Source organism: Salvelinus namaycush, chromosome 7 (assembly GCF_016432855.1).
Source record: "Salvelinus namaycush isolate Seneca chromosome 7, SaNama_1.0, whole genome shotgun sequence".
NCBI classification, from domain to species: Eukaryota; Metazoa; Chordata; class Actinopteri; order Salmoniformes; family Salmonidae; genus Salvelinus; species Salvelinus namaycush.
In genome coordinates, this window is record NC_052313.1 from 26,003,200 (window position 1) to 26,019,658 (window position 16,459).

A 16,459-nucleotide genomic window follows, 5' to 3' on the forward strand; every position below is an offset into this window, starting at 1 on the left:
TTTTTATTTAAATTAATATCACTTGATGAATGAACGCTTGTAATTCATACACGATTATCGAGGAGATTGCATGGGCCACTTCTCTTCACTGGTATAATTGTTTGAATTGCGCATTTCTCTGCATTGAAAAGAATGAGTCATGTTATGTTTGGTAGCCTGTAGGCCTGCACAATATGGTGTGATAATAATGAAAAAGAATACAAGGTTAGATTGTAAAAGCGCGTCTGTGTGTAATTTCTCAAATTGATACATTGTACGGGTAAAATGCCAGTAGATGGAAACTGTTACATTGTATCACGTGAAAGCACGGTTTGCGTGGTCATATGGTTAGATCACAGCGCCGCCGCGAGATGAGCCAACTACGTCGAGGCTCGAGTTGAGGTGAACTGCCACGGTGAGAAATAACTGACACCGGCTGCCAAATGACTGTCTGCAAACGGTATGTATTCAAGTACTAGGCTACTCTCGCCGGTAAAGTTGATAAGCTGCAGTTCTCTGCGAACAGTAGGTTTAAACAGTAGGTTTTTCATTGAGCCTTCAGTGCGAATCTCACGTTTGACTGGGCTAGCTATATGTAACGTTAGCTTAGGCGACACAGTAACGTTATAGGGTTTAGCCTTACCTAACGCAGCAGGCATACAACAAACTGTTACTGTAAGAAGCTAGGTCTAGCTAGTATAAATAACGTTTTTTTTTAAGACTTCTGATGAGCAGCTTAGTTGTCGCTCATCAAGCTCTAAATTGTAGGGTGATTAAACATACATACATACATACATACACATATTTATACATATACCGTTCTTTAGGTTAGGATTGCCTCTAGTTTGTCTGACGTTATGGATGCAAAGAGTGGCTAGGGTGGCAATGGATTATAGCATACTTTCAGTAAATGTTTATAGCCACAGCTACAATATCACACAATCTTACTCACAAAGCTTAGTAGACATACAACGTTGCTTGCTTTTACTTAAGAAATGTTTGTCTTGAATGACAATTTGGCATTGAAGACAAACCCATTGAAATGTAACTTAACCCTTGAATTGAAGAATTCGCGCTCTAACATCTAGGCTACTTGCAGCCAAATGTCATGTCATGGGGTGCATTTGTTCTATAGTCTATTGTTTACTTTTTTGTTGGTGACCCACAGTGGTGGACAAAGTACTAAATTGTCATACTTGAGTAAAAGTAAAGATACCTTAACAGCAAATGACACAAGTAAAAGTGAAAGTCACCCAGTAAAATACTACTTTAGTAAAAGTGTAATGTACTTAAGTATTAAAAGTAAAGGTATAAACCATTTCAAATTCCTTATATTAAGCAAATCATACAGCACAATGTAATTTTTTTATTTGTATTGACGGATAGACAGGGGCACAGACATAATTTACAAACAAAGGGAAGGGAAGGGGGATACCTAGTCAGTTGTACAACTGAATGCCTTCAACTGAAATGTGTCTTCCGCATTTAACCCAACCCCTCTGAATCAGAGAGGTGCGGGGTGCTGCCTTAATGCATTTGTGTCTAGTGAGTCCGCCAGATCAGAAGCAGTAGGGATGACCAGGGATGTTCTCTTGATAAGTGTGTGAATTGGACCATTTTCCTGTCAAAATGTACGAGTACTTTTGGGTGTCAGAGAAAATGTGTGGAGTAAAAAGTACATTATTTTCTTTAGGAATGTAGTGAAATGAAAGCAAAAGTCGTCAAAAATATAAATAGTAAAGTAAAGTACAGATACCCCCCAAAACTACTTAAGTAGTACTTGAAAGTATTTTTACTTAAGTACTTTACACCACTGGTGACCCACTATTTGATGTTGTGCACATGTTGACTTTAAAACGACTTAATCCCAGCTCATGGCATGTTTTGCCATAGGATTGGCTCCTGAACTGAACACACAATCTTTGCAAAGCACATTGCTAGGCACTTTGATGTGGAGCAGTACATAAATGTCAAGAAAAGCCAGATATGCACTTTAATCTTGTAAATAAGATTACCGCTAGCCAAGGTGCTCTCTAACCATCTTAGTGGCCAATGAGTTAAGGATGATAACAGGTCTTCTACAGCGACGCCTGTTGATAAGGCAGAGCAAACTTGTCTTTACCCTCAGTGTTTAGCTGTAACTGAATAGTATATGCTGTATGTGTCTGGATGTAAGATAACAGTATTATTAATGTGTTAATTACACTATTAGGTATAAAACACCATAAATGCCCAATAAAGTACAGTAGAAGGAGCTTATTGTTGTTGACAGCAACAGACCCCTAAGCAGTGCAGTAAGCAAGTTCTGATCCACAAATAAGGATAGAGTCCCATGGGTCCAATAACAAAAATACCTCCACATGCAAGTGACACATTCAAAATGAAAGCAAAACCATATCTGGTGTCTGTATGTGCCATTCTAAAGTTCACATTAACTGAGCTCGGCAAGACAATGTAGTGGTTTCCTTTTGTGGGTGCATGAAAAAGTTAGTCAGTTTCCTCAGCAAACTTGATTTGATGTGTGCTTTACTGAAATTCTACATACTGTAACTGGCTCATACTTCTTACTGCATTATTAGATCACAAACCCAATAGGCTATATGTTTCCATGTAGGCCTAGATATGTACAGTCAGTTTAATAGTTGTGTGCTAAACCAGCCATTTTTCTGTCTAAATTAGGCAATGTGAGTGTAGTAGGTTACATGCAGGTCTCTGACCTAGACCTAATGGACGTGTAGCCAGCGGAATCCTCCAGAGTTCTAACATGGCTGACATGTCATCTGAACTTCTTTGGAAATTTCTGCTTTGTCCATGAAAAGAGTTTGCCACTGCAGCTTTGATTCAAACAGGCCATGGCAGGGCAAACTACACATCATGGGGCATATTTTACATTAATTACCAATCTGATTTAACTGAAAACAGAGAATCATTTATTTGATCTTAACCACAAGTTATGTAGAAAATAACATCCAATGACATTTAGACCTAGCATCCTTTGCTCGTTTTTCTGAATTGTACTGTTTTGCCATGTTGCTAAAGGGTGTAATTTAATTTAGTATGACCTTACACACAAGTCTGATGAATTTCTTCAAAGACTCTTGTTTCATACAATTTAGGTCTCCTAAAGGTTGTTTATGAGTCTTCGCACATTTTGACATTTTGCTTTCTAGTGCCTGCTTTGAGCTCACCATGGTGGGTCAAAGCCCTCAAATGGGTATGTAAGTGTTTTAAGGCTCAGGTCTGGGGTAAATTTCCTTCATAGGGTTTGTGTTGGCTTAGAGGGGAGCAAAGGCCACAGGGGCTCTGGACCGGTGCATGGCACAGGCTGGGTGGAGGGTGGCAGAGTCAGGAGGAGAGGGGCAGAGTGAGTAGAGACCGCCTGGGCTCAGAGTACAGTGCTATCCCCTCTGAGGTGAACAGGCCTTGGGCCCCGGGGAGAGAGCAATGGACCTCTCAGTATGGTGCCCTGGTCCAAGAGACTCAGTGGAGAACCAGGACTCACATCTCCAGGACACAAAGTCCTCCTGGACTCTGGTGAGTTGGGATTCCCTCATTAGTCTACAGCTAGAGAGTACGTTGTGGTGCATATTTTTTGAATGAGTTTACTTATACAGTACTTTATCAGAAATGTTTGTTTTTGTAGTTTATCAGATGGATGGATTATATTTTTATAAAAAATTGTGAGCAACATCAGGTTTCTCATATATTTCATTTGTACTTTTTTCAGAGTCACATAATGCTGTAACCTATTGGTAGTAACTGTTTCTTTCCACAAGTGATGTGGAAATGTGCTTCTGTTGGAGATTTACTTTGGGTTCAAAGTCCAGGGCACTGGTATGCCGCTCGAAAAGTTCATAAGAAGTTGTCCATGTAAGGTGCTTAAATATTGTTGGGTCATTCCACCAATTCGGTGCCTTTTGAGAAGTGTAACTTGGTCCCAAAGAACTTTTGATTTTACCTAATTTTAACATTCTGTCATAAAGAGCACATGTTCAACAAAAAATATTTTTTCCCATCTCAAGAGGTTAAAAAAAAATGACTATAGTAAGTTCCTATTAAGTGCCCAAAAAGGTATCAGGGGTAACCGCAACAGGGGTGACCGTAACAGGAGTGACCGTAACAGGGTTGACGATTTCTTCTTAAATCAGCCACAGATCCCCTTGTGACAGGGGGAATGGAAGCTTGTTGTGTGCAACAGGGAGTGGCAATTGAATGCAAGCTTCACAAAAAAAATGAAATTGTTTCAACATTTTTAGCCTGTCTATCTATGGGGAACAGGGTTGACGTGTTATGCTCAACCGGCTCAGTTTTCCACCACAAATCACTAGAAAATGGCTAAAAAATAGTCGAACTATTCCTTTTACTCTTTGATTTGACTGTTAGATGTTCAATGTTTCTTTAAAAAATATATTTTCAAAGGAATAGTTTCACCATATTAAAATTATAGGGTTGACCTTAAAATTATGGACAGATGTAAATGAGTCACTAATCACATTAAATAAATAAATAATAATATTCTAATATTCAGAAATTGCTTTGTCAAAGCAACAAAATAACTGGTGCTTTAAAATTATGGTAAAACATTTTGGGACTAAGTGGGTTAATATCTTCCTAGAAGTGACACAGGGTTAATGGATTCAAAATGCTGAATTTTGGAACTTTAGCAAGCTTTTATTAGAAAATGTATTGAATTCTCCAGGTTGTCTATATTAAATAGATATAACAGTGGTTTGAAAACGCAATATTCGGGCACGATTTATACTTCAAATATCAAAAGGCACTCTTTTCGTGGAACGACCCTGTTATTGTGGAGTTATGAAGGCATTTCTGCTGCATTCTGTGTCCTTCATTTGGTGTAAAGATTTTTTCTTTTCTTTTCTGTACCACACCAGTGACTACTCTTTTCATTTAGCAGCGGTAGCCCACCGCTAAATTGTTGCCACCCCTGCAAAAAATATTTATTTCTGCCGAGACATGCTTTTAAATGGATAGTCGTTGGCTCAATGACTGGAAGTCTATGGGAACAGCTAGCGTGTCATTGCGCTTACGCTAGTAGCAATGCACCCCTCACTCTTCCCTTGCAGTCACTGCAAAAAAAAATCCTAGGCGAAACACTGCACATACAAAGATTTAATTTTGGAGACATACCTTGGCAATGACCTCAACTGTGTGTGTGTTAGTGGTGAACGGATCAGCTGTTTGTTCATCCTTACCAACCCGCAATTGCTAATAACCTATCCACAACTGTCCGACTACATGATAAAGTGAAAATCTGAGGCTCCTGACTAACCAGCTAATATAGAAAATAGATGTACTGTATGCTACAGTCAGAGACAGCAGAAATATTTTTGGGGCAGGGGGTGCAGGATTTTTTGGTAGGCTATTTGTTAGTCAACTTGACTATAATTAGATACATGCAGCTTCTCTTCTGTTATTATACTCTATGTTCGCCTAGAAGACTAAAAAACCCCTTGCTCACCAAAATAATATCATCAATTGGTAAAATGAATGCTTCAATCTAGTTGACATCAGTAAAGTTTTCATCTCTGCTTCTTTCGCGGAGCAAAGACATTAAGAAATCATAGGCCCCAGAGCTTTGTTTTTTTGATAACATTATTTTTGCATTTCATGCAATTCTGTGTCATTTACATGACAGAAAACATTAGCTGAATCTTTTTTAATACCACAGAAATGACCGAAATTAGTGGCTACTCTGACACTGACAAACTGAAATCAATCTGGTCTTGAATTCAAACAAACAATAGCCCAGGCCAATGAAGCGACACACTGATCGTACAATATTAGGAGGCAATATGTATACAGTATATACACTGAGTGTAAAAAAACATTAAGGACACCTTTCTAATATTGAGTTGCACCTCCCCTTTTGCATTCAGAACAGCCTCAATTCGTCGGGGCATGGACTCTACAAGGTGTCGAAAGCGTTCCACAAGGATGCTGGCCCATGTTGACTCCAATGCCTCCCACAGTTGTGTCAAGTTGGCTGGATGTCCTTTGGGTGGTAGACCATTCTTGATACACACGGGGAAACTGTTGAGAGTGAAAACCCCAGCAGCATTGCAGTTCTTGAAACAAACCGGTACGCCTGGCACCTACTACCATACACCGTTCAAAGGCACTTAAATCTTTTGTCTTGCCATTCACCATCTGAATGGCACACATATGCAATCCATGTCTCAATTGTCTCAAGGCTTAAAAATGTGATATCAATAAGGGATCATAGTGTTCACCGAGATTCACCTGGTCAGTATATGTCATGGAAAGAGCACGTCCTTAATGTTTTGTACACTCAGTGTATATCATAAGCTACAGTAGGCTACTAAATACAATTTCCAGTGGCACACTGACTCACCTAATGATGAAGATGAAGCCATGCCCTAATTCGCACTGGACTAGTATTACTAGAGAATGTTGGCTATGTAATTATCACCCCAGAATGCCCGTTATTCCAGAGTAGGATTCGGACGGGATTCGTTTTTTCCAAACAATTTTTTTTTCCGCAATAAATTGACAGTTATGACAAAAGACTGGAGGTTTTTGTTCTAGGCGTGAAGATATTTCAACATGTCTGTCTTTGGAATAGTGTTGCCATAATATTTGAATTGAGGTGTCATCATAATCATTATTTTAGCGATCTGCAGTAGAATACGTCCTAAATGTCCTCCAGCCTGCAGATGTAAGCTAAACAGTGTATTTGCACTTGAGATGCATTTTTAGGCTATGGATGAGAAAGTTAACTTGTCATTTCTAAAAGTTTAGTTCAGTTAATGCTGCTTTGTGATCTAGTAACGACACGGGTTGCATTAAATAGGCACAATAATTTTTTTATACACTACATGGCCAAAAGGATGTGGACACCCCTTCAAGTTAGTGCTGACAGGTGTATAAAATTGAGCACACCGCCATGCAATCTCCATAGACAAACATTAGCAGTAGAAAAGCCCATACTGAAGAGCTCAGTGACTTTCAACGTGGCACCGTCATAGGATGCCACCTTTCCAACAAGTCAGTTTGTCAAATTTCGCCCAGCTAGCTTAACCCGAAGACAGCATGCATGCGCCTGGCCGCCACAAGGACTCGCTAGAGCGTGATAGGACAAGGGTATCCCAGCCGGCCAAACCCTCCCCTAACCCGGACGACGCAAGGCCAATTGTGCGCCGACTCATGGGTCTCCTGGTCGCTGCCGGCTGTGACACAGCCCGGGATCAAACCTGGAGCTGTAGTGATGCCTCTAGCGCCTTAGACCGCTGCGCGGGAGGTGTAAGTGCTGTTATTGTGAAGTGGAAACGTCTAGGAGCAACAACGGCGCAGCTGCGAAGTGGTTGGCCGCACAAGTTCACAGAACTGGACTGCCGAATGCTGAAGCTTGTAACGCGTAAAAACCGTCTGTCCTCGGTTACAACACTCACTACCAAGTTCCAAACTGCCTCTGGAAGCAACGTCAGCACAATAACTGTTTGTCGACAGCCTCATAAAATGGGTGACCATGGCCGAGCAGCCGCACACAAGCCTAAGATCACCATGCGCAATGCCAAGCGTCGGCTGGAGTAGTGTAAACCTCGCTGCCATTGGACTCCGGAGCAGTGGAAACGCGTTCTCTGGAGTGATGAATCACGCTTCACCATCTGGCAGTCCAACAGACATATCTGGGTTTAGAGGATGCCAGGAGAAGGCTACCTGCCCGAATGCATAGTGTCAACTGTAAAGTTTGGTGGAGGAGGAATAATGGTCTGGGGCTGTTACAATATCAATGAGATTCTAGGCAATTCTGTGCTTCCAACTTTGTGGCAACAGTTTGGGGAAGGCCCTTTCCTGTTTCAGCATGACAATGCCCCCGGGCACAAAGCGAAGTCCATATAGAAATGGTTTGTCGAGATTGGTTTGGAAGAACTTGACTGGCCTGCACAGAGCCCTGACCTCAAACCCATGGAACACCTTTGGGATGAATTGGAACGCCGACTGGGAGCCAGGCCTAATCGCCCAACATTAGTTCCCGACCTCACTAATGCTCTTGTGGCTGAATGGAAGCAAGTCCCCACAGAAATGTTCCAGAATCTACTGGAAAGCCTTCCCAGAATAGTGGAGGCTGTTATAGCAGTAAAGGGGGGACCAACTCCATATTAATGCAGAGGATTTTGGAATGAGATGTTCGACGAGCAGGTGTCCACATGCTATTGACCATGTAGTGAATATTTCCAGTTACCCAATCAAGGTGGGGTCCCCCAGTTACCCACGTGGTCCCCCTACCTCCTCTCCTCCACCATCTGATGTTTACCAGAGCGGCAGCAGGTAGCAGCAGGCTGCCTACACTCATTGAGAGTCTTCCTGTGGTTGGCTGTTGCAGTGAAAAAAATCTAAAATATATACTACATATATAATATATACTATATATATTATATATACAGTACCAGTTTAAAAGTTTGGACACCTACTCATTCAATGGTTTTTCTTTATTTTTAATACTATATACATTGTAGAATAATATTGAAGACATCAAAACTATGAAATAACGTGTATGGAGTCATGTACTGTAGAAACCAAAAAAGTGTTTAACAAATCAAAATATATTTATATTTGAGATTCTTCAAAGTAGCCACCGTTTGCCTTGATGACAGCTTTGCACATTCTTGGCATGCTCTCAACCAGCTTCATGAGGTAGTCACCTGGAATGCATTTCAATTTACAGGTCGCCTTGTTAAAAGTTCATTTGTGGAATTTCTTTCCTTCTGAATGGGTTTGAGACAATCAGTTGTGTTGTGACAAGGTAGGGGTGGTATACAGAAGATCACCCTATTTGGTAAAAGACCAAGTCCATGTTATGGCAACAACAGCTCAAATAAGCAAAGCGAAATGACAGTCCATCATACTTTAAGACATGAATTTCAAGAACTTTGAAAGTTTCTTCAAGTGCAGTCGCAAAAACCATCAAGCACTATGATGAAACTGGCTCTCATGTGGACCGCCACAGGAAAGGCAGAGTCAGAGTTACCTCTGCTGCAGAGGATAAGTTCATTAGAGTTAACCGCACCTCAGATTGCACCCCAAATAAATGCTTCACAGAGTTCAAGTAACAGACACATCTCAACATCAACTGTTCAGAGGAGACTGCGTGAATCAGGCCTTCATGGTCGAATTGCTGCAAAGAAACCACTACTAAAGGATACCAATAAGAAGAGACTTGCTTGGGCCAAGAAATACGAGTAATGGACATTAGACCAGTAGAAATCTGTTCTTTTTGTCTGATGAGTCCAAATGTGAGATTTTTGGTTCCAACCGTCGTGTCTTTGTGAGATGCAGGGTAGGTGAACGGATGCTCTATGCATGTGTGGTTCCCACCGTGAAGCATGGAGGAGGAGGTGTGATGGTGCTTTGCTGGTGACACTGTCAGTGACTTTAGAATTCACGGCACACTTAACCTGTCTAGGACTGGGGTGCCGCTAGCGGCACCCCCCCCCCCCCCCACTGAAAAGCCAGGGCGCGAAATTGAAAAAAAATATTTTTTTAAAATATTTAACTTTCACACATTAACAAGTCCAATACAGCTAATGAAAGATACAGATCGTGTGAATCCAGCCAACATGTCCGATTTTTAAAATGTTTTACAGGGAAGACACAATATGTAAATCTATTAGGTAAACACCTTAGCAAAAGAGACCATTTTTTCTTTGTCCACCAACACCACTAGCTATCACCAATTCGGCTAAACTAAGATATTGATAGCCACTAACCAAGAAAAAACCTCCTCAGATGACAGTCTGATAACATATTTATGGTATAGGATAGGTTTTGTTAGAAAAATGTGAATATTTCAGGTAGATATCATAGTTTACAATTGCACCCACCGTCACAAATCGACTAGAATAAATAGAGAGCAACGTGTCTTACCTAATTACTAATCATAAAACATTTCGTAAAAATACACAGCATACACTAATCGAAAGACACAGATCCTGTGAATACAGACAATATTTCAGATTTTCTAAGTGTCTTACAGCGAAAACACAATAAATCGTTATATTAGCATACCACATATGCAAACGTTACCCCAGCATTGATTCTAGCCAAAGAGCGCGATAACGTCAACATCGCCAAAAGATATTAATTTTTTCACTAACCTTCTCAGAATTCTTCAGATGACACTCCTGTAACATCATATTACAACATACATATACAGTTTGTTCGAAAATGTGGATATTTAGCCACCAAAATCGTGGTTATACAATGAGAAAAGTAGCCGAGCTGGTCAGAAAATGCCGTGCGCCATATTAGACAGTGATCTAGTCGTATACATAAATACTCATAAACGTGACTAAAAAATATAGGGTGGACAGCGATTGATAGACAATTTAATTCTTAATACAATCGCGGAATTACATTTTTTAAATTATCCTTACTTTTCAATACAGTTTGCGCCAAGCGAAGCTACGTCAAAAAAGATGGCGTCCTAAGCCACTAACATTTTTCGACAGAAACACGATTTATCATAATAAATTGTTCCTACTTTGAGCTGTTCTTCCATCAGAATCTTGGGCAAAGAATCCTTTCTTGGGTCTAATTGTCTTTTGGTCGAAAGCTGTCCTCTTGCCATGCAGAAATGCACATTGCGTTCGGCATGAACTGGAACGGTGCCCAGAGATTCACAGTGGCTCAGAAATAAATGTCCCAAAATCGCACTAAACGGATATAAATTGCTATAAAACGCTTTAAATTAACTACCTTATGATGTTTTTAACTCCTATAACGAGTAAAAATATGACCGGAGAAATATAACAGGCTACACTAATGCTTGGAAAAACAGTAGGTCGGTATCCTCCGCGCGCATGACGCACCTAGAAAAGAGGTCCTACCTACAGGATTTTTTCATTTATAGTGGCTGTGATTGGGCAATCGATACCATTCAAAGCGTCATCACGTAAAGGCATCCAGGGGAAGACGTAAGCAGTGTCCGTATACTAATAGGAATAACAGTGGCCTTAAAACTGACTCCAGAACAGGGGCCAAAATGTGTGAAATCTGACTCCATGTCAGGGAAATTGCTGTAGAATGAGTTCTGTTCCACTTAGAGACAAAATTTCAACGGCTATAGAAACTATAGACTGTTTTCTATCCAATAATAATAATAATATGCATATTGTACGATCAAGAAGTTTGTAGGAAGCCGTTTCAAAAATTACACGATTTCCATAAATAGTGACAACAGCACCCCCTAGCCTTAACAGGTTAACCAGCATGGCTACCATAGCATTCTGCAGCGATATGCCATCCCATCTTGTTTGCGCTTAGTGGGACTATCATTTGTTTTTCAACAGGACAATGACCCAAAACACACCCCCAGGCTGCGTAAGGGCTATTTGACCATGGAGAATGATGGAGTGCTGCATCTTATGACCTGGCATCCACAATCACCCAACCTCAACCCAATCGAGATGGTTTGGGATGAGTTGGACTGAAGAGTGAAGGAAAAGCAGCCAACAAGTGCTCAGCATGTGTGGGAACTCCTTCAAGACTGTTGGAAAAGCATTCCAGGTGAAGCTGGTTGAGAGAATGCTAGGAGTATGCAAAGCTGTCATCAAGGCAAAGGGTGGCTACTTTGAAGAAACTAAAATATATTTTGATTTGTTTAACTGTTTTTTGGTTACTACATGATTCCATATGTGTTATTTCATAGTTTTGATGTCTTCACTATTAGTCTACAATGTAGAAAATAAAGAAAACCCTTGAATGATTAGGTGTGTACAAACTTTTCACTGGTACTGTATATAGAAAGTATATATACAGTTGAAGTCGGAAGTTTGCATACACCTTAGCCAAATACATTTAAAATCAGTTTCACAGTTCCTGACATTTAATCCTAGTAAAAATTCCCTATCTTTGGTCAGTTAGGATGACCACTTTATTTTAAGAATGTGAAATGTCAGAATAATAGCAGATAGAATTATTTATTTCAACTTTTATTTCTTTCATCACATTCCCAGTGGGTCACTCAATTTGTATTTGGTAGCATTGCCTTTAAATTGTTTAACTTGGGTCAAATGTTTCGGGTATCCTTCCACAAGCTTCCCACAATAAGTTGAGTGAATTCTGGCCCATTCCTCCTGACAGCTGGTGTAACTGAGTCAGGTTTGTAGGCCTCCTTGCTCACACACGCTTTTTCAGTTCTGCCCACAAATTTTCTATAGGATTGAGGTCAGGGCTTTGTGATGGCCACTCCAATACCTTGACTTTGTTGTCCTTAAGCCATTTTGTCACAACTTTGGAAGTTTGCTTGGGCTTTGACTTCCTGACTGATGTCTTGAGATGTTGCTTCAATATATCCACGTATTTTTCTTTCTTCAAAATGCCATCTATTTTGTGAAGTGCACCAGTCCCTCCTTCAGCAAAGCACCCCCACAACATGATGCTGCCACCCCCATGCTTCACGGTTGGGATGGTGTTCTTCGGCTAGCAACCCTTTTTCCTCCAAACATAAGGATGGTCATTATGGCCAAACAGTTCTATTTTTGTTTCATCAGACCAGAGGACATATCTCCAAAAAGTACGATCTTTGTCCCCATGTGCAGTTGCAAACCGTAGTCTGACTTTTTTATGGCGGTTTTGGAGCAGTGGCTTCTTCCTTGCTGAGCGGCCTTTCAGGTTATGTTGATATAGGACTCGTTTTACTGTGGATATAGATACTTTTGTACCTGTTTCCTCCAGCATCTTTTTGTGGAGTGGTTGAAAAACAAGTTTTAATGACTCCAACCTAAGTGCGTGTAAACTTCCGACTTCAACTGTATATTTAAACTCAGCAAAAAAGAAATGTCCCTTTTTCAGGACCCTGTCTTTCAAAGATAATTTGTTAAAAATCAGAATAACGTCACAAATCTTCATTGTAAAGGGTTTCCCATGCTTTTCCCATGCTTTTTCAGTGAACCATAAACAATTAATGAACATGCACCTGTGGAACAGTCGTTAAGACTCTAACAGCTTACAGACGGTAGGCAATTATGGTCACAGTTATGAAAACTTAGGACACTAAAGAGGCCTTTCTACTGACTCTGGAAAAAACAAAAGAAAGATGCACAGGGTCCTTGCTCATCTGCATGAATGTGCCTTAGGCATGCTGCAAGGAGGAATTGCAGATATGACCAGGATTGCAGATGTGGCCAGGGCAATAAATTGCAATGTCCGTACTACGAGACGCCTAAGACAGCGCTACAGGGAGACAGGATAGGCAGCTGATCGTCCTCGCAGTGGCAGACCACGTGTAACAACACCTGCACAGGATCGGTACATCCGAACTAGAGGCCGACCGATTATGATTTTTCAACGCAGATACCGATACCGATTATTGGAGGCCCAAGAAATGCTGATACCGATTAATCGGCCGGTTTACTTTTCTTTTCTTTTTTTGTAATAATGACAAATACAACAATACTGAATGAACACTTATTTTAACTTAATATAATACATCAATAAAATCAATTTAGCCTCAAATAAAATGAAACATGTTCAATTTGGTTTAAATAATGCAAAAACAAAGTGTTGGAGAAGAAAGTAAAAGTGCAATATGTGCCATGTAAAAAAGCTAATGTTTAAGTTCCTTGCTCAGAACATGAGAACATATGAAAGCTGGTGGTTCCTTTTAACAGGAGTCTTCAATATTCCCAGGTAAGAAGTTTTAGGTTGTAGTTATTATAGGAATTATAGGTCAATTTCTCTCTATACGATTTGTATTTCATATACCTTTGACTATTAGATGTTCTTATAGGCGCTATAGTATTGCCAGTGTAACAGTATAGCTTCCGTCCCTCTCCTCGCCCCTACCTGGGCTCGAACCAGGAACACATCGACAACAGCCACCCTCGAAGCAGCGTTACCCATCGCTCCACAAAAGCCGCGGCCCTTTGCAAGGGGAACAACCACTCCAAGTCTCAGAGCGAGTGACGTTTGAAACGCTATTAGCGCGCACCCCGCTAACTAGCTAGCCATTTCACATCGGTTACACCAGCCTAATCTCGGGAGTTGATAGGCTTGAAGTCATAAACAGCGCAATGCTTGAAGAATTGCGAAGAGCTGCTGGCAAACGCACAAAAGTGCTGTTTGAATGAATGCTTACGAGCCTGCTGCTGCCTACCATCGCTCAGTCAGACTGCTCTATCAAATATCAAATCATTGACTTAATTATAACATAATAACACACAGAAATATGAGCCTTTGGTCATTAATATGGTTGAATACGGAAACTATCATTTCGAAAACAAAACGTTTATTCTTTCAATGAAATACGGAACCGTTCCGTATTTTATCTAATGGGTGGCATCCATAAGTCTAAATATTCCTGTTACATTGCACAACCTTCAATGTTATGTCATAATTACGTAAAATTCTGGCAAATTGGGCGGCCCAAACTGTTGCATATACACTGACTCTGCGTGCAATGAACGCAAGAGAAGTGACACAATTTCACCTGGTTAATATTGCCTGCTAACCTGGATTTCTTTTAGCAAAATGTGCAGGTTTAAAAATATATACTTCTGTGTATTGATTTTAAGAAAGGCATTGATGTTTATGGTTAGGTACAGTCGTGCAACGATTGTGCTTTTTTCCCAAATGCGCTTTTGTTAAATCATCCCCCGTTTGGCGAAGTTGGCTGTCTTTGTTAGGAAGAAATAGTCTTCACAGAGTTTGCAACGAGCCAGGTTTGCAGGTAAAATTAACTAAATATGCAGGTTTAAAAATATATACTTGTGTATTGATTTTAAGAAAGGCATTGATGTTTATGGTTAGGTACACATTGGAGCAAGACAGTCCTTTTTCGCGAATACGCACCGCACGATTATATGCAACGCAGGACACGCTAGATAAACTAGTAATATCATCAACCATGTGTAGTTAACGAGTGATTATGATTGATTGATTGTTTTTTATAAGATAAGTTTAATGCTAGCTAGCAACTTACCTTGTATTCTTACTGCATTCGTGTAACAGGCAGTCTCCTCGTGGAGTGCAATGTAATCAGGTGGTTAGAGCGTTGGACTAGTTGCAAGGTTGCAAGATTGAATCCCCGAGCTGACAAGGTAAAAATCTGTCATTCTGCCCCTGAACAAGGCAGTTAACCCACCGTTCCTAGGCCGTCATTGAAAATAAGAATGTGTTCTTAACTGACTTGCCTAGTTAAATAAAGGATAAATAAAGGTGTAAAAAAAACTGTCAAATCGGTGTCCAAAAATACCGATTTCCGATTGTTATGAAAACTTCAAATCGGCCCTAATTAATCGGCCATTCTGATTAATCGGTCGACCTCTAATCAGAACCTGCGAGACAGGTACAGAATGGCAACACCAACTGCCCGAGTTACACCAGGAACGCACAATCCCTCCATCAGTGCTCAGACTGTCCGCAATAGGCTAAGAGAGGCTGGACTGAGGGCTTGAGGCAGGTCCTCAGCAGACATCACCGGCAACAACGTCGCCTATGGGCACCCACCGTCGCTGGACCAGGCAGGAGTGGCAAAATGTACTCTTCACTGACGAGTCGCGGTTTTGTCTCATCAGGGGCGATGGTCGGATTCGCGTTTATTGTCAAAGGAATAAGCGTTACACCGAGGCCTGTACTCTGGAGCGGGATCGATTTGGAGGTGGAGGGCCCGTAATGGTCTGGGGCGGTGTGTCACGGCATCATCGGACTGAGCTTGTTGTCATTGCAGGCAATCTCAACGCTGTGCGTTACAGGGAAGACATCCTCCTCCCTCGTGGTACCCTTCCTGCAGGCTCATCCTGACATGACCCTCCAGCATGACAATGCCACCAGCCATACTGCTCGTTCCGTGTGTGATTTCCTGCAAGACAGGAACGTCAGTGTTCTGCCATGGCCAGCGAAGAGCCCGGATCTCAATCTCATTGAGCACGTCTGGGACCTGTTGGATCGGAGAGTGGTGGGAGAGTGGGGTAACATCTCACAGCAAGCACTGGCAAATCTGGTGCAGTCCATGAAGAGGAGATGCACTGCTGTACTTAATACAGCTGTTACTTTTGATTTTGACCCCCCCCCCCTTTGTTCAGGGACACATTATTTGATTTCTGTTAGTCACATGTCTATGGAACTTGTTCAGTTTATGTCTCAGTTGTTGAATCTTGTTATGTTCATACAAAAAATGTACACATGTTAAGTTTTCTGAGTTTATTTATTTTGCTGCCTCTTGGGCCCCCCACGGGCCTGGGCCCAGGGGCTTCGGCCTTGGTAAGCCCCTGCATTAATCCGGCCCTGGGACCCAATAGAAAATGCAAGAGGCTAAACAACAACAAAAATGGAAAGAGTTTTGGTGCAAAATGTCATGTGGTTAAAATACTATCAGTTTTTATGATGCTGATTAAGATAACAACACTTCTACAGACGGTATCTAACTGCGCATTCACATTCTCTCAAAATGCTGAAAGAAATCATATTTCTCCACTCCTCTTCCCGAGTTGAAAATGTA

At 41.1% G+C, this 16,459-nt stretch overlaps 1 protein-coding gene across 1 annotated transcript in view; it reads left to right on the forward strand.

The window, feature by feature from the left end:
• The first annotated feature begins 333 nt into the window (after positions 1-333).
• Positions 334-16,459, forward strand: part of LOC120051151 (phosphatidate phosphatase LPIN2-like) — a 46,593-nt gene continuing 30,467 nt past the window's right edge. The window contains exon 1 of the mRNA XM_038997855.1: positions 334-439. The gene's annotated coding sequence lies outside the window, so the exon portion shown is untranslated. The remainder of the gene's footprint in view (positions 440-16,459) is intronic.